The 10,648-nt window shown below is 51.8% G+C and overlaps 1 non-coding gene across 1 annotated transcript; it reads right to left on the reverse strand.

Annotated features, from left to right (window-relative positions):
* Positions 1-1,329: 1,329 nt before the first annotated feature.
* Positions 1,330-1,493, reverse strand: LOC134374412 (U1 spliceosomal RNA). Its single transcript, XR_010023260.1, has one exon. It is a non-coding gene; the product is annotated as a U1 spliceosomal RNA (small nuclear RNA).
* Between the last annotated feature and the right edge of the window lie 9,155 nt (positions 1,494-10,648).

The following is a 10,648-nucleotide window of genomic DNA, read 5'->3' on the forward strand; positions in this document are numbered from 1 at the left end:
GCTTCCGGATCCCGGGATGTTTTCCCCAGGCGCCTGGGCCACGTCCTCTTCACTGTTTAGATAAGAATCCCAGTGCCAGGTGTGAAAAGTAAACGCGCACCCATGCCTGGGGGCTCAGACTCCTCTCTCATTACCCACCCCCGCCGTCTGGCCAGCTTGTGTCTCTGGCCCCCAACTCCTGCCTGCTCTGCACCCGGCACGGAGCCCTCCCCGTGGCCCGACTCTCGGGCTCCGAACAACATGGCCCTTTTTTTCGACCACCCCATTCAACTCTCCCCGTCCTCCGCCGCTCCTTTTCTCGCGCCTCTGCCCAACTCTAAACACAAACCCGTCTGGTGCTCTGACCTATCTTCACGTGACCCTTTTCATTCCCAGCCTGGATCCCCAGCATGGGCCAATCGGCCCTTTCTGACCTTCCTTGTTCCAAGCCTCTCCAGGACTCCATGCTGACATAGAAGAGTCTCAAAACCTCCCGAGGACAGAAGCTCCGGAGTCCTCCAGCGCGAAGGAGTAAGAAAACGAAGTCCTAGGCGCTCTGAATCGCGGTGCGACGGCGTGGGCGGTGGGATCTAGCTGTGTGTCTCGTTAGCCCTGCCTCCGCTTGCTTGTCAGAGCTCCGACGGAATCCGAGAGGCTGGCGGTGAGTGAGGGAAAGACTCCGGCTTGCAGAGAGCCAGCTGGCAGTGCCCGGTGGGACCAGTCAGGGACGCGTGGGCGCCACTGCCGCTGTGCACAGCTGCAGCCACCCTGGAGTACGTTACCGCGGAGGTACTTGAACTGGAAGGAAATGCATCAGCAGACGTGAAGGCGAAGTGTGTTACTTAGCCCTGTCACTTGCAACTTGCTATTCGTGGCTAGCTGCGATTGCTGGTGGTAGCGTCAGCCCACACATCCATAAAGCGCTGGTTGGGCCCAGATCCCTTGTCGCCTCAATACTCTTAACAGCTGCCTAGTGGTGGTGATTCCAGCGGGCTGTGTGTCTCCGTGATAAACACACTTTTGCCTTTCTGTAATTCTCTCCCGACAAGTTCGACAGCTAACCTAGGGGCGCCTTCAAACGTTCTGAAGTAGCGGGTACATGATGATGCTGACGACTTCCTCAAGCTTTTGGGCCCTACAGACAATGCACAAGTTTAGCCATAACTAAACGTTGCCTTTCCGTCGCTTGAGCCCCGGACAAAAGGGGGGGGGGGGAAAAGAGCAAAAAGAAGAGAAAAACGGGGAAGAGCAAACCACAGCAGCGAGAGTGCAGCCAAGGTTACTACCGCTTCTGTAGACAAGCACTAAAGCAGCTACTACACACGTCCTTTCTTGTAAACCACGGATGACCAGGGGAGAGCGCGAACGCAGTCCCCCACTACCACAAATTATGCAGTCGAGTTTCCCACATTTGGGGAAATCGCAGGGGTCAGCACATCCGGAGTGCAATGGATAAGCCTCGCCCTGGGAAAACCACCTTCGTGATCATGGTATCTCCCCTGCCAGGTAAGTATGAGTTGCCGCCCCCGCCTCGACCACACACCCTCGGGCGCGCACCGCTCTTAACACACGGTCACTTTCCCCACGCCGCCTCCGCGCACCCACGCCCTCGGGCCCCCTCGCCTCACCGGGGAGCAGCCTCCGCACCGTCCGGACTTGTCCACGCGGGACGCGGAGGCCCAGGCTCAGCGGGACCGGCAGCCTCCGCGCGCCGCCGGGCTCATCTGCATACGCCCCGCCCTCGCGGTGACGTCCCCGCCGCTGCGGTCTCTCCCCCTGCCCGACGCCGGATCTGCTGAGGCCCGGGGCAGACCCGCGGGGACCTCGGGGTCGGGGTCGGGGTCGGGGTCGGGGTCGGGGCCGGTGGGCGCGCGGCGACGCGTCTGGCACCGGAGCGGGGAGAGGAGGCCTGGTGGCCCCGCCGCCCCGCAGTCGAGGCTCCCACCGCGGGGGCGGCTCCGGGCTCGGGTTTGGTCGCACCTTGAGGACTTTACATACTAATCGCAGAGTTTCCTCACCTATTTAACGTGGAGTTTGTTTTCGTTTTTGTTTTCGGTGGCTGGCCGGTGTGGGGAGCTGAACCCTTGACCTTGGTGTTAGCAGCACCACGCTCTAACCCAGTGAGTAACCGGCCAGCCCAGCGTGAAATTCTCGTGATCTCCGTTCGTGACTGTCTCCTTTCAGACCACGTAGTTACCTAATCTGTGATAGAAAAAGGGCAAATCGAACCGGACATCGAGGCAAGGCGTCCACTCACTGCGTAGGTGTGGGGGGGGGGGAGGTTGTTGAAGGGTCTCTGAAAATCAAGTGAGTAGAAATGCCACATGCCACATTTCCGTCCTAGGGGATTCGGTTGCCTCCTTCTCGCCGCGGGGACTTTGTCTTTTCCTCTTCCGTACAAGATGTTTTGTTCTCGAGGTCAGTGGGGGGTTAAAGGTTGGGCCAGTCGTGCCTCCTCCCCCGGTGTGAACAGAGTCAGAGACCTCTGCGAGTTCGTGGATGGTCGGTGCTGTGGAGCAAGACTAGGCAGGAGAGAAGACTAGACATTATAGGGTCAGGGTCAGGGAAGGCCTCCCTGGGGTTGTGTCTCCTCAGAGAGGGGAGAACGCCGACTGCGGCATCCTTCTTCATTGTTGGTTGTTTCAGGAACAGTTTCTTTTATCAGTGTGCATTTCCTAAAAACAAGGGATTCTCTTACATCCCTCCAGTACCATGATCAAAATCAAGAAATTGACGTCGATACAATGTTATTATCTACTCTGTAGACATTATTCCGTTTTCACCGATTGTCCCAAGAATGTCCTTGATAGCAAAGGAAAATTCAAAATCACGTGTTGCATTCAGTTGCCATGTCTCTTTAACCTACTTTTGTCTGAAACAGTTCCCAGGTCTTTCTTTGCATGTCATTACGTGGGCAATTTTGAAGACCACGGGCCAGTTATTTTGTAGAATGTCCCTCAAGTTTTGCTCTGTCCTATGTTTCCTCATAATTACAGTCAGGTATGCATTTTTGACAGGAACATTACTATTGGGAACATTAAGGTTTATAGTCTTGTTCAGGCTTCAGAGGCATTGCCAGGCCTCTGACCAAAGAATGACCGACCCTGCATAGGCTGTGTGCCAGACTCTCAGAAACTGTGTGGATAGCTGCTTGGTAACCATCACATAAGAAGGAAAGTAAGTCCTGGAGCTTCTTGGACCTTGGTGACCTGACCAGTTCCCAGGGCCGAAGAACCTCGCGAAGACTTGTGAGAAGAGATCCAAGCATTAATAAAATAACCACAGCTGCATGTTTGCACGCAGACTAATTTTGTCAGTCTGCGGCTGGGTGATAAAAGCGGGATTTCCCCAGACCGCTCTCTGAAGTCTCACCCGTGGAGTGGACGCACTGCCCGGGTGCGATCCCAGCTGAGACTCCAGATCGCTGTTCAGGGGACTTTCAGCGCTGCTTGGATCTGGATGTAGGTGTTTCCCCAATTTGGTGATGTAAACACTGTTTAATTCTTTTCTCTCTCTCTCTCTCTCTCTCTCTCTCTCTCTCTCTCTCTCTTCTTCTCCTCCTCCTTCTCCTCCTTCTTCCTTCTTCCTCTTCTTCTTTTTTAATATGCCTGCATAAGCTCGCTTTCTTTGCTTACTTGCTTATTGCTGTATGTTCATAAATATCATAAGCTGGCTTATTAGTGTGACAAGTGGTTTGTTTTACCAACGAATCCTTTGAACCCAAACGAAAGTAAAAACTTGGCAAACCGATTACACAGATGTTATGTATGTACGTTATGTATGTTATGACTTGCATCCTTCCAAAAGATATGTTGAAATTCTTAGCCCCAGTACCTATGAAATTGTCTTTATTTGGAAGTAGGATCGTTGCAGGTACCTTCAAGTTAAAATGAGGTCATTACAGTGAGCCCTAATCCTATATGACTGCTGTCCTATGAGAAGAAGAAAACACCATGTAAAGACAGAGCCACACAGGGAGAACACCATGTGATGACAGAGGTAAAGACTGCGGTGGTGCAGCCGTAGGCCACGGATTGGCAGCCACCACCGCCAGCTAGGAAGAAGCAAAGGAGGATTGTTGGGAAAAACAGGAAAATGCTCAGGGCCCCTCAGATGTTCAGAATCTGGCCGAGCACTTGCTGTAAATATCCTCACGTGTTCCTTGTTACTACTTAATGTAAATTGTGTATGGGCACCCAGGTGTCCAGGGTTGTGGACTTAAGTATAAAAGACTAACAGCTCTGATCCAGAGTGCTTCTCAGAACTCTCAGAGAAGCCGCTAGGACGGTTGCTCCTAGATCTGAATAAAACCCGTTCGTTTTTCTGTACCTATGGCTCCCAGAACCTTTTTTTTTTCTATTACCTAGCTCACAGACCTGCGTGCGGGGGGTCTGTGACCCAATCTGTGCAACAGACTCGAGGGGTCTGTAAGCCCTAGCTCTACAATTGGTGTAGTCAGCAGGATATCTGAGCAGGTACAGGAGCCAAAAGCCCCTTGCAGAGGGAGGAAGTGTGGCCACTCCTGACTGTGTTGTGCCCTCTGGCCACTTTCCTGTTGACCGGGATCTGATTGCTGCTTACTCTACTACAGGTCAGCATAGACCAGGCACTCCATGAAGCAGTGTGGCCTCGGAGAGCCCCTTGGGAGGGGGAGGAAACGTGGCTCTCCTTGAGTATATGGTGTCCGGTGGCCACTTTTCTGCTGACCGGAGCCTGGCTACTGCTCACTATGATACAAACTGATCGAGATTTAAAGAAGAAAGTAGAGCTGTTGGAAGCACGGATAATCTGTCTAGAGGATGACGGGCTGCGACTGGGCGCCCCTGCCTCTCACCCCCAGAAGAACGACAAACCCAGTGGTGAGTTGGAGGAGACTGCGTCTCCAGGCACGACCTGTTGTGCACCAGAAACTGAAACCTGAGCAGCCTATAGGACCAGGTGGACCACCGGAGGGTGAGCCACAGGTGACCGAATTCACTACCTGTGTCCCGTATACCCGGGTCGAATTAGTTTGATTTAGGGAGACAGTTCCGGAAGAAACAGGGCGAACCCCTAGCTGCTTGGCTGCTGTGGTTATGGGACCTAGGGTGGATGGTGTGGTGTGCTCTGGTGAGGAGATGGAAAGATTGGCCTCCATCACCGTGCACCCGTCCCTGAGGCAGCAGCTACAGAATAGCCGCAGATACGCACAAGGGCCAGGTAATCACTCCTTAATGGAATGGGTGAGTGCAGCTGCCCGGACCGTGTGGGCAAATGCTGGAGAACTGCCCGAGACTGTGAGTAAATGGCAAACATATACTGATCTGGTTCAAATAATTCGGGAGCTGGGGATGCGGCAGTCCATGTTTAACGTGAACACCCGTGGCCCGGACGATGAAAATTTTATAGGCAGCATGAGAGACATAGTGCTGCAAAATGCCCCGTCAACATCTTTTGGGTCACTGATGGCCATACTGGCCCCATACATTGGTCATCCTATACACCAAGTAACGACCATGACAGCCAGCCTGGGTGAAGTAGAGGAGAAGAGACAAGCAAAAGGGGTCCGGAAGGTGGCTAAGACCCAACCCCTAAGAAATGATCAGGATCTTATCCTGAGGGGACCAGGCAAGACGAGCCCCAAGCAGATGTGGCTTGACTTGCTTGCAGCAGGGGTCGATAGCAAGAAAATTGAGCGGCAGCCAAGTGTGGTCCTGTTTGCCTTGTGGCAGCAGTTACGCACGCCCTGAAGAGCGTTTCACCAAACATCCGGAAACAGGTAGCATAGTGCGCTCGGTGGACTTGAAGGATTTTTTGATTGCTTCTGAGGAGGTGGAAGAAATGTTCCAGTTTGATCAGGGAGCAGGCCAAGGTACTCGTCTTTTGAGGGCAGGCGAGGACCGGAGGCCTCACGTTGAATTGGCAATACACTGGTCAAGGACTAATGTGCAGCGTGTTTTGGCATTGGTAGGTACAGGCGCTGAATGTAGCCTGATATGTGGCGATCCAGATAAATTTCCAGGGGCCACAGTTTATATAGATGGATATGGAGGACATACTATTGAAGTCAAAGCTGTGTCACTGCCATTAAGCAAAGGATGATTGCCCCCTCATGTGTATACTGTATATATATCCCCAGTAGCTGAGTACACCTTGGGTATGGAGGTACTTTACGGTTTGCACCTGCAAACAACAGTTGGAGAGTTTCGGCTACGAATACAGACAATAAAGCCTGTGTTACGGGGATATGGTAAACACGACCCACAGGTGTCACCCCAGCCGAGACGTGTGGTTAATGTAAAGCAGTATCGCCTACCGGGAGGACATGCAGAGATAGGTACCACTATATTGGAGTTAGAAAAAGTTGGCATTCTTAGTCCAGTTCACAGCCCATCTAATGCTCCGGTATGGCCAGTGAAAAAACCCGATGGTACCTGGAGAATGACTGTAGACTATCGAGAACTAAACAAAGTAGTGCCTCCCTTGCATGCAGCCGTGCCTTCGGTTCACGACTTAAGGGATTAGCTGATGACTCAGCTGGGAACTTACCTTTATGTATTGGACCTTGCAAATGGTTTCTTCTCTATTCCAGTCTCGGCCGATAGCCAAGATCAGTTTGCCTTCACCCTGGGCAGGGAGGCAGTGGACCTTTCAAGTATTGCCCCAAGGTTGTCTGCATAGTCCAACCATCTGTCATGGTTTAGTGGCTGGGGACCTAGCCAAGTGGACAAAGGCCAGCACGATCACGGTGTCTCACTACATTGATGATGTGCTGTTAACCTCTGATTCTCTTACGGATTTAACCCAGGCAGCTCCAATGCTGCTAAGCCATTTGGAACAACGTGGGTGGGCCGTGAACATAGCCAAAGTACAAGGACCTGGGCTGTCAGTCAAATTCTTAGGCGTGGTCTGGTCGGGTAAGTCGAGGGTCATCCCAGAAGCTATTGTAGACAAGATGCAGGCATACCCTCGATCCACAACTATAGCTCAGCTACAGACATATTTGGGGCTTCTGGGGTATTGGAGAGCTTTTGTACCCCATGTGGCTCAAATGGCACGCCCTCTGTATGCATTAACAAAGAAAGGAGAAGGAGCCCCCTGGCATTGGACTGAGGAAGTAGAACAGGCTTACCGGGCTACAAAAAGAGCAGTACAGCAAGTATAGACTTTACAGGTGGCTGATCCAACTAAACCTTTTGAATTAGGTGTAAATATCACCCAAGAGGGGTGAGGATGGGGTTTGTGGCAGAGACAAGACTGATTCTGAACACCTGTAGGATTCTGGTCTCAGCTCTGAAAGGGTGCTGAAGTACGCTATTCTCTAATAGAAAAACAGCTAGCAGCTGTGTATTCTGCCTTGCAGGCCACTGAAGCTATCACAGGAACTGCCAAAGTCCTAGTAAGGACAACATATCTCATACTAGGTTGGCTGCACACGTGGGCAACCAAGCCTAAAACAGGTGTAGCTCAGACTCCCACTCTGTCTGAATGGGAAGCATATATAGAACAAAGGAGCACTGTGTCAACGAGTCCTCTGTCCAAAGAGTCGCAAGCTGTGCTAAGCCCAGTAGAGGTTGTGGAGGAAACTTTGACACAACCCTTACCCATGGAGGTGGAGGCTACACCTTTCCATGAGGAACAGGGAGGGACCTGTCACAGAACAAGCTTGGTATATAGATGGCTCTAGCATGGGACCCTCAGCATCATGGACAGCCGTTGCTGTCCAGCCCTTAACAGATACCATGTGGTGTGAAAATGGCACAGGGCAAAGCAGTCAATGGGCAGAATTGAGAGCTGTTTGGATGCTAATTAAAAAGTGAGCCTGGGCCATTAACCATCTGTACTGACAGCTGGGCTGTGTACAAAGGTTTAACCCTTTGGATTTCTCCTTGGAAATATCAACGGTGGATGGTAGGCCACCGACCCCTGTGGGGACAAGCCATGTGGCAAGAGTTACGGGAGTTGGGGCATGAGAAAGAAGTAACCCTTTTCCATGTCACAGGACGTTTCCCCCTAGCCAGTCCAGGAAATGACGAAGCCGATGCCTTGGCTAAGGTAAAATGGCTGGAGAGAGCCCCAGCTGCTGATGTAGCCCAGTGGCTACATCGACGAATGCAGCATGCTGGCAGCAAAACCATGTGGATGGTGGCTCAAAGATGGGCCTTGCCTATAAAATGGGAAGACGTAGTAAATGCCTGTCATGCTTGTCCAGTATGTGCTCGAGAGTCCACACCCCCAGTGGGTACCCCATATAGACGGGCAAATAGCTCGAGGAAGGGTGCCCCTGACTCGATGGCAAGTGGACTTTGTGGACTTTGTCGGACCCCTGCCAAGGTCAGAGAATTTCAGATACATCTTCACTGCTGCTGATACAGCTACTGGTCTTCTATTTGTATGGCCTTGTAAGGCTCCAGACCAGGTAAACACCGTGAAGGCACTGAATAGCCTTACGGCCATGTATGGCCGGCCTGTAGTCAGAGAGAGTGACAATGGAACCCACTTTACGGGACATGAGGTTCAGAAGTGGGCTTCCCCCTTGTCTGTTCAGTGGAAGTTACATATGCCATATCATCCCCAGGCAGCAGGGATGATTGAGCGATACCATGGTCTTTTAAAAAAGGGATTAAGGCTATCTGCCCAACCCCCATCCCTGAATGGGTGGTCACGGCGGTTATGGCCGACAGTCAGGACTCTAAATGAAAGACCCGGCAAGGGCGGGCCCTCACCAGAGGAAGCTCTGTTGCATAGGGCTGCATGCAGCACCTATACAGCTGCAAGTCACTACTAGAGATGAGCTTTTGAAGCCAGGATACGGCAAGAATGGAAATATTCTCTTACCGGCCCCAACCTGTTGACAACAGGGACAGACAGTACAATGGGAATGGCCTTGGAGAATAGAAGCCGCCCCCCGCCACCCCCCCCCCCCCCATATATGCTGGGTAGGCCTAATAGGGCCTTGGGGGAAAGGACTAGAAGAAGACTGCAAGTTTCACCTTGGGTGACAAGTACTTGGCCTCCTCAAGTAAAGGTAACATGGCCTGGAACAGATAAGCGCTCTATTCCAAAGGGCACATTTGTATTATCATTATAGCCAATTATGAGTTCCCCTATACTGTTACGTATAGAACCTACAGATCCAACAGTACTAGCAGACAATGTATGGTGTCATAAACCAGGTAGGATACCTATTCCTGCAACCGTCCTCTCCCAGGATGGCAAGCTAGCACGTATCTTACCAGAGGGGCGAGAACTCCCCCTATTGGTACCAATAACCCTTCTGTCTTTTCGCCCGTAGCGTTCTGGCTGCAGGCACCAGAGTCAATTGGATACAGACATACGTTCGTGTGACCAGTGTGTTGGCTTATTGAATATAAACTGAACTTCCTACCAATGATGACTACTAACCGGACATGTGCGGCTGATAATTGAAAGAACAAAACTACAGGACAAGCCTTAAAGCATAATTGGACAGACGATAGGTTGTATGAATGTAAGGGTCACTTATCCTTGCTAAGGGAACATCGCGGAAGATTCTGAACGCGTAGATTGTACGGCGAGGGACCCTGAAGGGGTGGATTGTTGGGGAAAACTAGGAAAATGGTCAGGGCCCCTCAGATGTTCAGAATCTTGCCGAGCATTGGCTGTAAATATCCTCAGGTGTTCCTTGTTACTACTTAATGTAAATCGTGTATGGGCACCCAGGTGTCCGGGGTTGTGGACTTAAGTACCAAAGACTAACAGCTCTGCTCCACAGTGCTTCTCAGAACTCTCAGAGAAGCCACTAGGACGGTTGCACCTAGATCTGAATAAAAAACCCATTCATTTTTCTATGCCCACGGCTCCCAGAACCTTTTTTCCCCCTATTACCTAGCTCACAGACCTGCGTGCGGAGGGTCTGTGACCCAATCTGTGCAACAGACTCGAGGGGTCTGTAAGCCCTAGCTTAACAAGGATTCTACCCAGTCTCAGAGGCAGCATGGCCCTGCCAACACCTTGATTTCAGACTTCTAGTCCCCAGAACTGTGAGAGAACTGCTGTTCAAAGCCACCCAGTTTGTGGTACTTTCTTACGGCAGCCCTAAGAAACCAATACAGCGTCCTCCTTTGGGCATCCCATGAGGAAGCACATGAAGTCAGTTTGTTCGATTATTGGTCCTTCTTTTTTTTTGGTGGGGGGGGGGGGGACCGGTAAGGGGATCGCAACCCTTGGCTTGGTGTCGTGCGCACCACGCTCAGCCAGTGAGCGCACCTGCCATCCCCTATATAGGATCCGCCGCTGCGCTCCCAGCGCTTGCACTCTCCCGAGTGAGCCACGGGGTCAGCCCCAATTATTGGTGGTCTTAACATTGATTACTTGGTGACAGTGGTGTATCAGCTGCTGTGTGACAAATCACCCCAAAGCTTGGTTAGTGACTTAAAACGACCATTTTATTTGCTTGGAATTCTTTGGATCGGGCAGTTCTGGGTGGGCTCAGCTAAGCAGTTCTGCAGGTCTCGGGTGGGATCACTTAACGCAGCTGCAGTCAGCTTGTGGGTCAGCTGGGGCCTGGTCAGTCGGGGGACCTAAGCTGACAGGGCTCATCTTCACTCCCTTGATTTCATCCTCCAGCAGGCTAACCCAGGCTTCTTCTCCTGGTGGTCTCAGGACAGCAAGTACGAGCAAGTCCCAATGAGCAAGTCTTTTACGATCT

This window comes from Cynocephalus volans, chromosome 3, assembly GCF_027409185.1.
Source record: "Cynocephalus volans isolate mCynVol1 chromosome 3, mCynVol1.pri, whole genome shotgun sequence".
Taxonomy (NCBI): Eukaryota; Metazoa; Chordata; class Mammalia; order Dermoptera; family Cynocephalidae; genus Cynocephalus; species Cynocephalus volans.